This window comes from Microcaecilia unicolor, chromosome 5, assembly GCF_901765095.1.
Source record: "Microcaecilia unicolor chromosome 5, aMicUni1.1, whole genome shotgun sequence".
Classification (NCBI taxonomy): domain Eukaryota; kingdom Metazoa; phylum Chordata; class Amphibia; order Gymnophiona; family Siphonopidae; genus Microcaecilia; species Microcaecilia unicolor.
This window is the reverse complement of record NC_044035.1, coordinates 23407128-23420828: the sequence shown is the minus strand read 5'-3', so window position 1 is coordinate 23420828 and position 13701 is coordinate 23407128.

Genomic DNA, 13701 nt, shown 5'->3' with positions numbered 1-13701 from the left:
ACAGCACTGGTCACCAGTGCCTAAAGAGAAGCCTGGAGCCCCCTCATAAACCTCTGGAACCCAGATAAAATGTATTTGTACATTTAACCCACAGGTTATAGTAAGAATGAGCTCATGGCATGGACCTATGCTCATGATCTACTCAGGATCCTAAAGACATTCAAGACATGTTATGTTTAAAAGATACCGATGTCACGCACGCCTTGAGACAGCCCACCGTAGCGAAACTCTGGTCACAGTCGTTGTGACTGACTTACTCTGCACGTTTGTGTCTACTATGATTTAGAAGTTTAAGCTAAGTATTTTTTTCACTTCTAAAACATTTTTTTTGGATCCAGGAGCCTGTTATTCCTGTGAAGCTTTTTAGCAAACATGGACTAAAAGAGAAAAGGTTTTTTTTTAATGCCGATGAAGAAAAGTGACCCATGCTATTTCCTCTACACCCTACCATAATTTCTATTGGGTGGAGGTTTGGGTACCGAGGCTTTTTCCCTTTCTCATGAATATCCCTTCACAGGAACATAGTATTATACCAAGTAATATCTTGCATTCTATATAAAGAGAGGTTTTCTTTTGGTGTTCATGATCTACTCAGGGCCAGCTCTAGTACTAGATGAACTAGGCAGTCACCTTAATGTCAATATAGGTGCCCAGTAGCTCATAAGTACATAAGTAATGCCACACTGGGAAAAGACCAAGGGTCCATCGAGCCCAGCGTCCTGTCCACGACAGCAGCCAATCCAGGCCAAGGGCACCTGGTGAGCTTCCCAAACGTATAGACATTCTATACAATCAAGCCATTGTGACATCACTAATGAGGTTGGCTCTTATTGGTGGAATGAGCCACTATGACATCACAATAGGTTAAATCACTGCTCTATGTAATAAAAGTGAGCCAAGTAGAGGACATAAGTACATAAGTAATGCCACACTGGGAAAAGACCAAGGGTCCATCGAGCCCAGCGTCCTGTCCACGACAGCAGCCAATCCAGGCCAAGGGCACCTGGTGAGCTTCCCAAACGTACAGACATTCTATACAATCAAGCCATTGTGACATCACTAATGAGGTTGGCTCTTATTGGTGGAATGAGCCACTATGACATCACAATAGGTTAAATCACTGCTCTATGTAATAAAAGTGAGCCAAGTAGAGGACATAAGTACATAAGTAATGCCACACTGGGAAAAGACCAAGGGTCCATCGAGCCCAGCGTCCTGTCCACGACAGCAGCCAATCCAGGCCAAGGGCACCTGGTGAGCTTCCCAAACGTACAGACATTCTATACAATCAAGCCATTGTGACATCACTAATGAGGTTGGCTCTTATTGGTGGAATGAGCCACTATGACATCACAATAGGTTAAATCACTGTTCTATGTAATAAAAGTGAGCCAAGTAGAGGACATAAGTACATAAGTAATGCCACACTGGGAAAAGACCAAGGGTCCATCGAGCCCAGCGTCCTGTCCACGACAGCGGCCAATCCAGGCCAAGGGCACCTGGTGAGCTTCCCAAACGTACAAACATTCTATACAATCAAGCCATTGTGACATCACTAATGAGGTTGGCTCTTATTGGTGGAATGAGCCACTGTGACATCACAATAGGTTAAATCACTGCTCTATGTAATAAAAGTGAGCCAAGTAGAGGACCTAAGTACATAAGTAATGCCACACTGGGAAAAGACCAAGGGTCCATCGAGCCCAGCGTCCTGTCCACGACAGCGGCCAATCCAGGCTAAGGGCACCTGGCAAGCTTTCCAAACGTACAAACATTCTATACATGTTATTCCCGGAATTGTGGATTTTTCCCAAGTCCATTTAGTAGCGGTTTATGGACTTGTCCTTTATGAAACCGTCTAACCCCTTTTTAAATTCTGCTAAGCTAACCGCCTTCACCACGTTCTCCGGCAACGAATTCCAGAGTTTAATTATGCGTTGGGTGAAGAAATATTTTCTCCGATTTGTTTTAAATTTACTACACTGTAGTTTCATCGCATGCCCCCTAGTCCTAGTATTTTTGGAAAGCGTGAACAGAAGCTTCACATCCACCTGTTCCACTCCACTCATTATTTTATATACCTCTATCATGTCTCCCCTCAGCCGTCTCTTCTCCAAGCTGAAAAGCCTTAGCCTCCTTAGTCTTTCTTCATAGGGAAGTCGTCCCATCCCCGCTCCACCCATAACATTCCACACCTCCCTACCACTGCTGCTGATCCGAGCAGCAAAACAGAAAATAGTCAAGGTGCATCAGTCTCTATTCGCATGGCTGCTGACTTCACCTTTTCTGATATTGACTTCCTGTTTGTTGGGGGGTTCTGGCAGAGTGGCAGTTGATGCCGAAGACTGCGACTGTTTCCTGTTTTAAAGCACACACAGAGAGGGTACGAAGTACAAGACAAAGTTCAAAACAGCATTTCCGGATTATGAAGGACTGTTTCGCATTTGACTAAGAGGATTAGAGGGCTAAACTTAGTGTGTATCGTGTGGGGAGGTATCTCCGTTGTGTGTATCAGATTCTCACAACCAGAATTGCTCAAGAATAACCCATTGACTCCTGACACGGGTGCTGTGCGCCGAACCTTGACCGTGTCGGGTCACTAATACAAGATTGATGTTCAAGCTACATTATTATTTATTTTGGTACATTTATACCCCGCATTATCCCACAAGAGTGGGCTCAATCTGGCTTACAATGTTACAAAAAGGTACAGTTCAGGGAGGGTACAGTTCAAGGGGAGAGACAAGATCATGAGGATAAGACAAGGGAACATGACAAGGTTGATGTAATTGGTGGTGAGGCGGGTAGAGTCGATAGGAGGAAAGTTAGGGCTTAGTATTGTTAGTGGGATAAGCTGTCTTGAATAAAAATGTCTTTAAAGAGATCTGTGTTCCTCTTTTGAAGGCTCTTAGTGCTTTCTTTTGTTGTTGTTGTTGTTTTGGACTGTTTCTTGTTTTGCCATTGCTAGTGCTGTGGCAAACAAGATGCCGAGTATGGGTAGGGGACGGAAGGGAAGAGATGCTGAATGGAAAAGGGATGATGGCTGGATAGAAGAGAGGGGAGATGGCTAGATGGAAGGGAGAGAGGAGATGCTAGATGGAAGAATGGAGTGGAGGAATAGCCTAATGGTTAGTACAATGGGTTGAGATCCTGGGGAACTGGGTTTGATTCCCACTGCAGCTCCACGTGACCCTGGGTAAGTCAGTTAACCCTCCATTGCCCCAAGTACAAATAATCTTAGATTGCGAGCCCATTAGGGACAGAAAAAGTGCCTGCAAAAACAGTATATGTAAACTACAGAAAGACAGTATATCAAGTGTGGAATAAATATAAACATAAGAGGGTAGAGAAAGAGAGGGGAAATGGCTGGATAGAAGGGAGAGAAAGAAAGAAAGAGGGGAGATGGTCAGATGGAAGGAGAAAGAGGATAGAGTTAGTGAAAGATTGGGACTTAAGAGCAAAGGGGAATGGGAGAGCTGGAGTAAGAGAAAAAAAAGGTGTAGGTACACACAATAAAAGGTGAAAGTAAAGAGTGGATAGTAATCATAAATGAAATCTGGACTATGAGGCAAAAAACAACTAAATGGAAGAAAGCTGAAAGGAAAGGATCAGTGTTGGAGAGGGATGTAGTGGAGGAAGTACAGAAGAGCAGAGGAGAGAGAAAAATAACAAATGGACAGGAAACCCTGGCAACAGAGTTCAGAGAAGACAGAAGAAAGCAGGAACTAGAAACGGGGACCAACATAATTGGAAAAATCAAGGGGCCCTTTTACTAAAGCTTAGTGCACTAACAGACATTAGCATGCGTTAAATACAGCACATCCTATTTTACACCTATGGGCCATATGGTACTTAGTGCCTGCTAAGCTTTAGTAAAAAGGCCCCTAAATGACCAAACAACAAAGGTAGAAAAAATTATTTTACTTGTAATTTGGGATAAAATAGTGTGGCAGCCATGCTAGTCTGCTCTAAAGGTTATTAAATAAAAAAAAAACAAAAAAAAAAACAAATGGAAAATAAAGGTAATACCTTTTTATTGGACTAACTTAATACATTTTTTGACTAGCTTTTGGAGACGAAAACCTCCTTCCTCAGGTCAGGATAGTACACCATTTGTTCTAAATACACACTTTTAATATTTTAAAAATGGAAGAGGGCAGGGGTAGGCGAGGGTTTACTTTGGGAGGGTACATCATGGTGGGGGGGGGGGGACTTGTTCACCATGGGAAGGGGGTAGCACTGTGAAGCTTCACCTAGGGGAACATTAGGCAAGACTAGGCAGTACTACTACTACTACTACTACTACTACTTAACATTTCTAGAGCGCTACAAGGGTTATGCAGCACTGTACAGTTTAACAAAGCAGGACAGTCCCTGCTCGAAGGAGCTTACAATCTAAAGGACGAAATGTCAAGTTGGGGCAGTCAAGATTTCCTGAATAGAGGTATGGTGGTTAGGTGCTGAAGGCGATATTGAAGAGGTGGGCTTTGAGCAAGGATTTGAAGATGGGCATGGAGGGGGCCTGGCGTATAGGCAGTCACCTAGAGCAGCAGCTTCTCAGGGGCGCCAAACAGCAATTGCAGTCAAAACAAAACTATCAGTGTCTGATTTTACCTTCTAGCAGGATGAGCAATTGTCAAATATGTATTTATTTACTGGGATTTATTTACCACCTTTTTGAAGGAATTCACTCAAGGCGGTGTACAGTAAGAACAGATCAAACATGAGCAATAGGCAATTACAGCAGTAAAAATATTCCACTAACAATACAAAGTATGGCATGGTATACTACTTGCAATGTCAACGCAATACGTAATGGAAGATTATAATTGATAGTGAAGGGTAAGGCAAAGTTGTAACATATGGATGGGTAAGAAAGTAGGAAGAGTTAGAAAGTAAGGTGACTGATTTGAAGAAAGTTGCACATGAGGTCAGAGAGATGGTTAAATATGATCTCAGTTAGGGTAGGAACGGATAAATAAATATGTTCTGCTGCAGTATGTGTAGCCCATTGACTCCAGGAAACGTGACTGACGTAAGAAGATACACTCGGTGCTTTACAGTGAGTTTTGATCACAAAAGGACTTTTGCAAGACCTTTTTATATCTGGATTGTATATCCGAATATGAGATCATCAAAGACTCCTGAGGCAGGCCTGTGGCCGAAACACAGTACTGTGTCGAGTCTACATTAAAGCTGGTTCATTGTACATAACCATTGTCACGTTTCCTTGAGTCATTGGTCCACTTCCCACTTCTCTGTTTGTGTTTTTACCCAGTGGGATTTGGTGTCCATCCACCCAGGTGGACTACCTACCCCGTATGAGTAGCCCATGTCATTCCTTGTGTGTGTGTGTGAGACTAACAAGTTAGTTACTTCTTCCATTAAAGGCCTGGTTGAAGAGCCAAGCTTTCACCTGCTTCCTGAAGTAGAGATAGTCTTGTGTTAAGCGGAGCCTTTCAGGCAATGCATTCCAGAGTGTGGGGGCTACTCCGGAGAAGGGACGCTTGCGCGTATCACATCGTGTAATGTATTTTGGAGAGGGTGTGGCTAGTGAAATTCCTTCGGCGGACCTTAGTGTCCTTGGTGGTGTGTAGAGGATCATCCTATTCTTCAGATACTCAGGACCATTTCCTTTCAGGGCCTTGAATATCAGACAGAGAGTTTATTTACCCAGATTATTCAAGCAAGGGTAGTGTCGGGGTGCTTATGATTATTGGGAAGTTTGGAGGGCCTGAAGATTAACTGAAGGGGGGGGGGGGGGGGAGCTATGGCTGATGATTTGCCTAATATCCTTGCACCAGCTCCGATAGCCACTGATTGAATTTTTGCCTTAAGTAGATCGGCTCCCTTGTGATTCTCTTTTCTCTCTATCTCTCTCTGCTTTCTTCTTCATATATTTAGCAAGCTTTCTATAGCAGACCATTCAGTCTTCATCTGCTGTGTGTGTATGCAGCTTTGTGTACCCTGGTGGCACTTAAAGACAGTGGGGAAGCTGTGATAATCCTTTTCTAGGATGTTATATTTCAATTAACCAGAGGGGTAGAGCAAAATACCATCTGTTTCCAGGTTATTGAATACATTACTTGGTTGCTGTGTTAGTCCACTTAGATATCTAGATATAAAGGTCAACAAACAAGCTGATGCTGAGACCCTTTTTATTAGGCTAAAATGCATAACTCTCAAAAGCTTGTCACAAGTGGATTTAGTCCAGTAAAAAGGTGTTACCTCTAACTTGTTTGTTGACCTTTAATTCTTGGTACACATTGCAACCATTGAAAGGATGAAACCTGGCTGGGGTTAGGGTTGGTGTTTGTTATCTTTTCAGAGAAGGGCTTAGTTAAGCCTTGTTTATTTGAGAAACCGTGACAGTGAATTTTGTGCTTTTTTTTTCTCGATGCCCTGGGGTAGAGAGGGAGCTTTAAATGCAACCATGCAAAAGGGAAGTAATCAGCTGTTTTCCCAGGCGCAGTTTAGACACCGAATTAGAATGCAAGTTAGGAGGAATCCTGGGGTCTGGCCAAGTGTTACCAGTGTTATTATAATTGGATGAGGGGTATAGTAAACCTAATGCGTGTTCTCCTTCTCCACCTTTTCCTTAGGAAATTGCCATGTAACTTAGGCATCAAAATTCTAGCCAGATTTTCAGCCTGATGCACGAATGTCCCTGGAAACAACTGCTAAAGGAAATCACATGCAAATGAGCAGCTTGGTAGGGGAAAGCGCCAGTGCGTGCATACAGCACTTAGGACAGTCACAGCTCGACTTCACAATGCTCCACTCGACATCTGACATAACGCACTCCCCTCCTGATGTAAGCTGGAGATGTGGAAGACTTCCGAGAGTGAATTTGTTGCCGGAGAACGTGGTGAAGGCGGTTAGCTTGGCAGAGTTTAAAAGGGGGTTAGACAGTTTCCTAAAGGACAAGTCCATAAACCGCTACTAAATGGACTTGGGAAAAATCCACAATTCCGGGAATAACATGTATAGAATGTTTGTACGTTTAGGAAGCTTGCCAGGTGCCCTTGGCCTGGATTGGCCGCTGTCGTGGACAGGATGCTGAGCTCGATGGACCTTTGGTCTTTTCCCAGTATGGCATTACTTATGTACTTAAAGAGCATAGAAACCACTGTGGGAGAAAAGTCACGTGTCTCTGTAGCCAGGGGAAGCAATTGTAGATTCCCTGGAGGTGAGGTTTTTAAAACGGTGGTAAGATGGTATAATCACGGTGTATGGGTTTCCACTCCAAACTCTCACCACTTAGGGAATTTACAGAGAAAATTGAGGAAACTATGGATTATAAATGTTATATGATGTGCGATTTAAGATTGTCAGGTAGTTTCCTCAGATATTTTCAAGTTTTAAGAGTAATGAAGATATTGCATACTAGAACTCTTAATTAAAATAATTTATTTCACTAAAAATTTACTGAAGGTTTAAAATTAGTTAATAAATACAGTTAAAAAAACAACAATAAATATTTGTCAATAAATATGTTAAAACCAATTCGTTAAAAAAACAGCTGTATTAAAAATGAAGTGCCCAGGTGTTAAATTGCACTAGAAGTATGAAGTGCATAAAGTGTTCACATTGCACTGTAAGTGTATTCTAAAACGGATGTTTAATTAACAACTCTGCTTTCTTAAGCTTTCCCAGAAATTGTATATTCTTCTACAAACAAGTTTTACCTCTTCAGACAACGTCACTAAACATAAATTATCAGATAAGTATTTAAACTTGTTTACTTTTCCAAGCTTTGTCTTAACCATGAAAACTTTAACTAAGGAATTGATCTTTTGTCTTACAGAATCAAACTTCATTTCTTCCGATAGAATGAACTTAGAAATCTGAATTTCGGGTAAGTACCCCCCCTAAATGTAAACATAGAGTCTCTTTTAAAGCTGTACGGTGTGATATGTAGACACTTAGCTGGGAATGCAGATCTTGCTTGAATGGAAAACTTTGGTCTTTCTTGTAAGATGGTACACCTGCTGCTCCAGTGTTGAATGCCTGATACTTCTAGCAACCTATTCTTTAACCAACTTAAAGGGAAAAATCCCTATCTCCTTATTAAATTTCAGCTAAAACTTAATGCAGAAAAAAACACAATGTCTTATACTCACCTCACAACATAACACAAGTAAATTCACCACCATAACCACCCCAAACTTTTCCCTTCCAGTCTCAAGCACCCTGAAAATTCTTGGAGTTACCATTGATCAAAATCTCACACTTGAAAACCACGTGAAGAATACAACCAAGAAGATGTTCCACTCCATGTGGAAACTCAAAAGAGTAAAACCCTTCTTCCCAAGGGCCATTTTTCGTAACCTGGTACAGTCAATGGTACTAAGTTATCTAGACTATTGCAATGCACTCTACGCTGGCTGTAAAGAACAAACCATCAAGGAACTACAAACAGCCCAGAATACTGCAGCCAGACTCATATTTGGAAAAAACAAAATATGAAAGTGCAAAACCCCTAAGAGAGAAATTACACTGGCTCCCACTCAAAGAACGCATCGCGATCAAGATCTGCATGGTTGTTCATAAAATCATTTCCGGAGATGCCCCGTCCTACATGCTAAACCTCGTGGACCTGCCACCCAGAAAGGCCAAAAGATCTGCCCGCACTTTTCTTAATCTACACTTCCCCAGCTGTAAAGGATTAAAATACAGACTAACACATGCAACTAGCCTTTCCTACATGAGCACGCAGCTGTGGAATGCACTACCAACTCACTTGAAAACAATTAACGAAATTACTAACTTTCGCAAATCTCTGAAAACATATCTCTTCAACAAGGCCTACCATGAGAATCCATACATAGCTTAACTATAACACATCACCACTCCACCCTTATTCTGATTGTCTTCTTTCTTTAACTGTTTAATCAGCTTTCTTCTCATCCTTAATATCTTTGTAATACCAACTGTATCTTTTTATCCTGGAATGGCGAAAGCCATAACAGGTCTTTGTAAGCCACATTGAGCCTGCAAATAGGTGGGAAAATGTGGGATACAAGTGCAATAAATAAATAAAATGCAAGCTTCTAATGGAGACTTTAAATTTTTAAAATACTGTGGTCAAGGTAACTAAATAAAATTAATAAATAATTGATTTCCCTGCTGAAAATCCTGTCTGATTTATTTTCTCTAACTAATAAGGAGCACTTAGCTTCTGAGAATTTATTGCAGCTTGCAGACAGGCATTCACCACATACTTCACGGAGACTAAGACTTTTCCCAATGACAGACTAGCAAGGAACACCAGCTTTATTTAAGCTCAATTTGTGGCAGGCTCTCGCCCCAATCAGGCACACTGAGGCTAATGAAACCTCTCTGTGACAGGTTAGCAAAAGGAGCTCCAGCTTCTCTGATCAAGTACAGCTCAGTCTCCGCAGCCACCAGCCACCACCAAACTTCTACACAGCTTGTAACCTCTCTGGAGCCCAGACAAACTCAGCTGTATCCACAGTTTTCACACTCTCCAGAGCTTTTACTAAGAAAACTTTTTTCCTTTTGGCTCACTTCCTCACCAGCACTTGAGGCAGTGTATTCAAACTTCAGCCTTCCAGATAATTATTTATGACACCAATTCACTTACACACACACACACACACACACACACACACACACACACACACACACACACACACACACACACACACACACACACACACACACACACACACACACACACACACACACACACACACACCACACACACACACACACACACACACACACACACACACACACACACACACACACACACACACACACACACACACACACACACACACACACACACACACACACACACACACACACACACACACACACACACACACACACACACACACACACACACACACACACTGAAGATGTGGTGGTCCAGACAGAGCAGCAGCAGTGGGCAGGAAAGAGCGGGGTTCTTTCCTACCCCAGAAGAGGCCACTGGACCACCAGGGTCCTTTAAAGAAGGCCCAGGGGGGCTGTAGTGTATAAGCAGAGGAAAGTTCAAATATCTAAAACACATAATATGTATGAGCTATATGAGACAAGTTCATCTACTCCAGGGGCGTAGCCAGACAACAGATTCTGGGTGGGCCTAGGCAAGAAGTGGGTGGGCACTAAGAGTTCTTCACCACCATCACCGCCACCAAAAAAATATCTCAGCTGGCGAGAAAACGCTTCTTTCCACCTTGGCTTACCGTCAAAGGGAAGTCTTCAGCTGATAGAGCTTGGGATCTCCACCAGCTACCACTAAACCTATGCTACTGTTGGGTGGGCCTGAACCCTAAGTGGGTGGGCCCTGGCCCACCCAGGCCCACCTGTGGCTACACCACTGATCTACTCAAAGTGTTATATGCATAGTTCAACAATGCCAGTAAGTCAGCAATTATAATACTTCCAGTATGTGCTGTTTCTCAACACATCGACTTATGCATAGTTTGTTTCAATACCACCTCAGTAACAGCAACACAAAATCCTACTAATGGACGCTTGGAAGCTTGCCATACCATACCGGCATCAAGAACCTGCGGCAACTCTCCTATGAAAAGTCAGCACTGCAAAATGTTCTAGAACACCAGTACACCTGGACTGTTTCAAATTCCTCCACACAGCCTAAATGTTAATGGAATCCCTCACCTCAGATACATATGGACAACACAGAGCATCACCTAATAAAGAATAAGGAACCACACAACAGAGCAAATATACAGATAAAATATAAAATGGAAACCCTCTCAAAAAAACCCTCTGTGAGCAGTGGAACACTAAAGAAAGAGAAACAGAAATGCATTCCCTTCTGTACCGAACAAAATACAAAGAAATGCACATTTCAAAGCTGACATATTTCACTCTTTTAAAACTGAGAATAACGTTTTGTACCTTTGCTGTTTGAATATATTATTTTTCCAATTGGGTAGGTCCTGGTATCTCTTTACCACTTCCTCTTTTTGGTTGTCTCTTAAGTGCGTTTCCAGGATCTTGTTTCCATTTTCTAATTCTTCATGCTCCCCTTCCTTCCTTCCTTCTTTCCTCCTTCCCCTACATTCTTCTCTGACACTGATCGTTCTGCATAATCTTTTTCTCCATTTCTCTTATTTGTCCTTTTATCTATCTATGGCTAGTTTTTATTTCTTCTTCACCCCTCCAGCCCTCAGTCTTTTCTCTTTTTAAATACTTACCAGTTTTCCTGTTCCAACTTTTACTACCCAATCCCCATCTCTGTAATCATCCCCTCTCCAGCTTCATCTACCTTCCTTTGCCTCTCATCCCTTCACCAGCTCAAGCTCCTTCTCTGTCAATCATTCCTTCTCTACCTCCAGTCCCTTTCTTATGATGTATTATCTATGCAGGCTCTCATTTCCCCTTTTATTTTTTATTTGTTGCATTTGTACCCCACATTTGCCCACCTATTTGCAGGCTCAATGTGGCTTACATAGTACCGTCAAAGGCGTTTGCCCAGTCGGTGGTTAACAAATACAAAGTTGTATTCCATCATTTTCCACTTCTTTCAAAGACTTGTTGTCTTCCTTTGTTTCTCACCTTCCCCAAAGCCCTTTGTTCCTTTCAACTGCCTCCCAACCTCTCCCCAAATCCTCCATGTCACTCAAACCGTCTCCCCTTCTTATCTTTCTATACTTTGTCTCACAGCCCTACTCATACCCTCCTACCCAATCACCTAGACCCTGTTGTTCTCATAGTGTCTGCTTTATTTCATAGTCCCCACTATCTCTTCACCTAATTCTCAAGTCATAACTCTTCCACCCTACCCAATCACAGAGTCCTCACTGACAAACCCACCCAACCCTGAGTCCCTCCCTTACACTCCAACACCCAGCCAATCTTAAGAGTCTCCTTCTGGACTCTTACCAAATCCCAGGATATCTGCCTAAGTCAGAAAGCCTGCTCACCTGCATCCCCATGTGCCCTGGAGCTGCTCTCTTATCTCTCCCATTACCCCACCATCCATTGTCCCTGCCTTCCCCTTCTACCTCTTTTCCCCCCTTTCCTAGCATCTACCCATCTTTTTCCTTCTCCAGTATTCATTGACACTGCCTTTCCTTCTCCTTACCTCAGTATCCACTCTCTGTCCATCCATCTTCACCTTTTCTGTATGTGACCCTGATTTCCCCTATAGTACCTTTCCTCCTCTGTGTTCTCATTCCCCCAGTACCGCTAGCATCAGCCCCTTTCTTCCACCCCATACAGCATTTGCCAGTGGCAACTCCCTTCTACAATCCCACTTCCCTTCCATTCTGAGCCCTAGCATTAACCCCCCTTCCATTTCCCTACCCCAGTGTCAGCCCCCTTCCAATTTCAGCATCAGTCATCTTCCAGCCCCAGCATCACCCCCTGTTTTGTCCTGGACATAACCGTAGAAACTTGTTGTGTTGCTCCCACTACTCTGCCTTTCTACGTTATGCACTGCAGCAGTTTTGAAACACAAGAACAAGCATTGTTGATCTCAAAACAGGATGTGCCTGTTCATGCATTTCAAAACTTCCATGGTACCTGCTGGTGGCAGCACTGGTTGTAGAAGAGTAGAGTGGTGGATTTGAAGGAACGAGCTCCTGCTGCTATGAAGGATGAACCGGTGAGGCAGGGCTTTCAGCACCCTTTAGCTTTAGCGCTTTGAGCGGTGCCTTACTGGCTCACCCCTTAAACTTGCCCTGGCACAAGAACAAAGATGCTTTTGGTGAATAACCGCTATTTAGAAATTGGACTGGGTGATGTACAAGAAAGATCTATAGATTACCTCTATCATCCATACTGGATCATCAAGAACATACCTAAATCTACACTACCCAAATTGCACTCAAATACAAAACAACTTATGTGCATCTAACTTCTCCTACATAAGTGCACAACTATGGAACACACTCCCAAAAAACTGTAAAAGCAATCCGTGATCACCTAAACTTCAGGAAATCACTAAAAACCAACCTTTTCCAAAAGGCGTACTCCACCGATCCAACGTAAACCCCCCACACCAGGCAACATAGCAATACCAGTGATCGTACTGGACAACTTACAATCCTCACTCCCTCCCATCTCATTAGAACACAACATAACCTTGTATTTGTTTCTCAACCGGACTTGGCGAACGCCTTTACGGTAATATGTAAGCCACATTGAGCCTGCAAACAGGTGGGAAAATGTGGGATACAAATGCAACAAATAAAATAAATAAATAATACACAATTACTTGTGTAATTCCAGTGGAAATTGTATTTAAATTGGAGGCTCATTGAATTCTGAGGCGTTCTGCTAATAGAGCCGAAGCTTCTGCCTCCCATTCTATGCAGGCAGACCCAGCTCTTACTGACATGCCTATCTAATCTATATCACCGCAACTGACTGGGACAGTGCGCAGTAATTGTTCCGTTTAATAAGCATTACTCAAGAGGCTGTTATAGCAGAAAGGATTCTTGCTTTGAGAACATTTAGTTCTTAAGTAAATTGTACCGTGCTGAGAAGGTACCCTACCAGTTTCAACAGACGCCACATCTGATCAGTTCTGTGTATAATGCCAGCTGCATGATGACATGCAAATGTTACCTAGCAGAGCCTGGCAACCACACCGATCTCTCTTACTCAACTATTAGATGAGGGGATCTTTCACCTTGATCCCCCTCATGGCTTCTGCCCCACACAATCTTATCTCTCTTCCTTTTCTAAACTGAA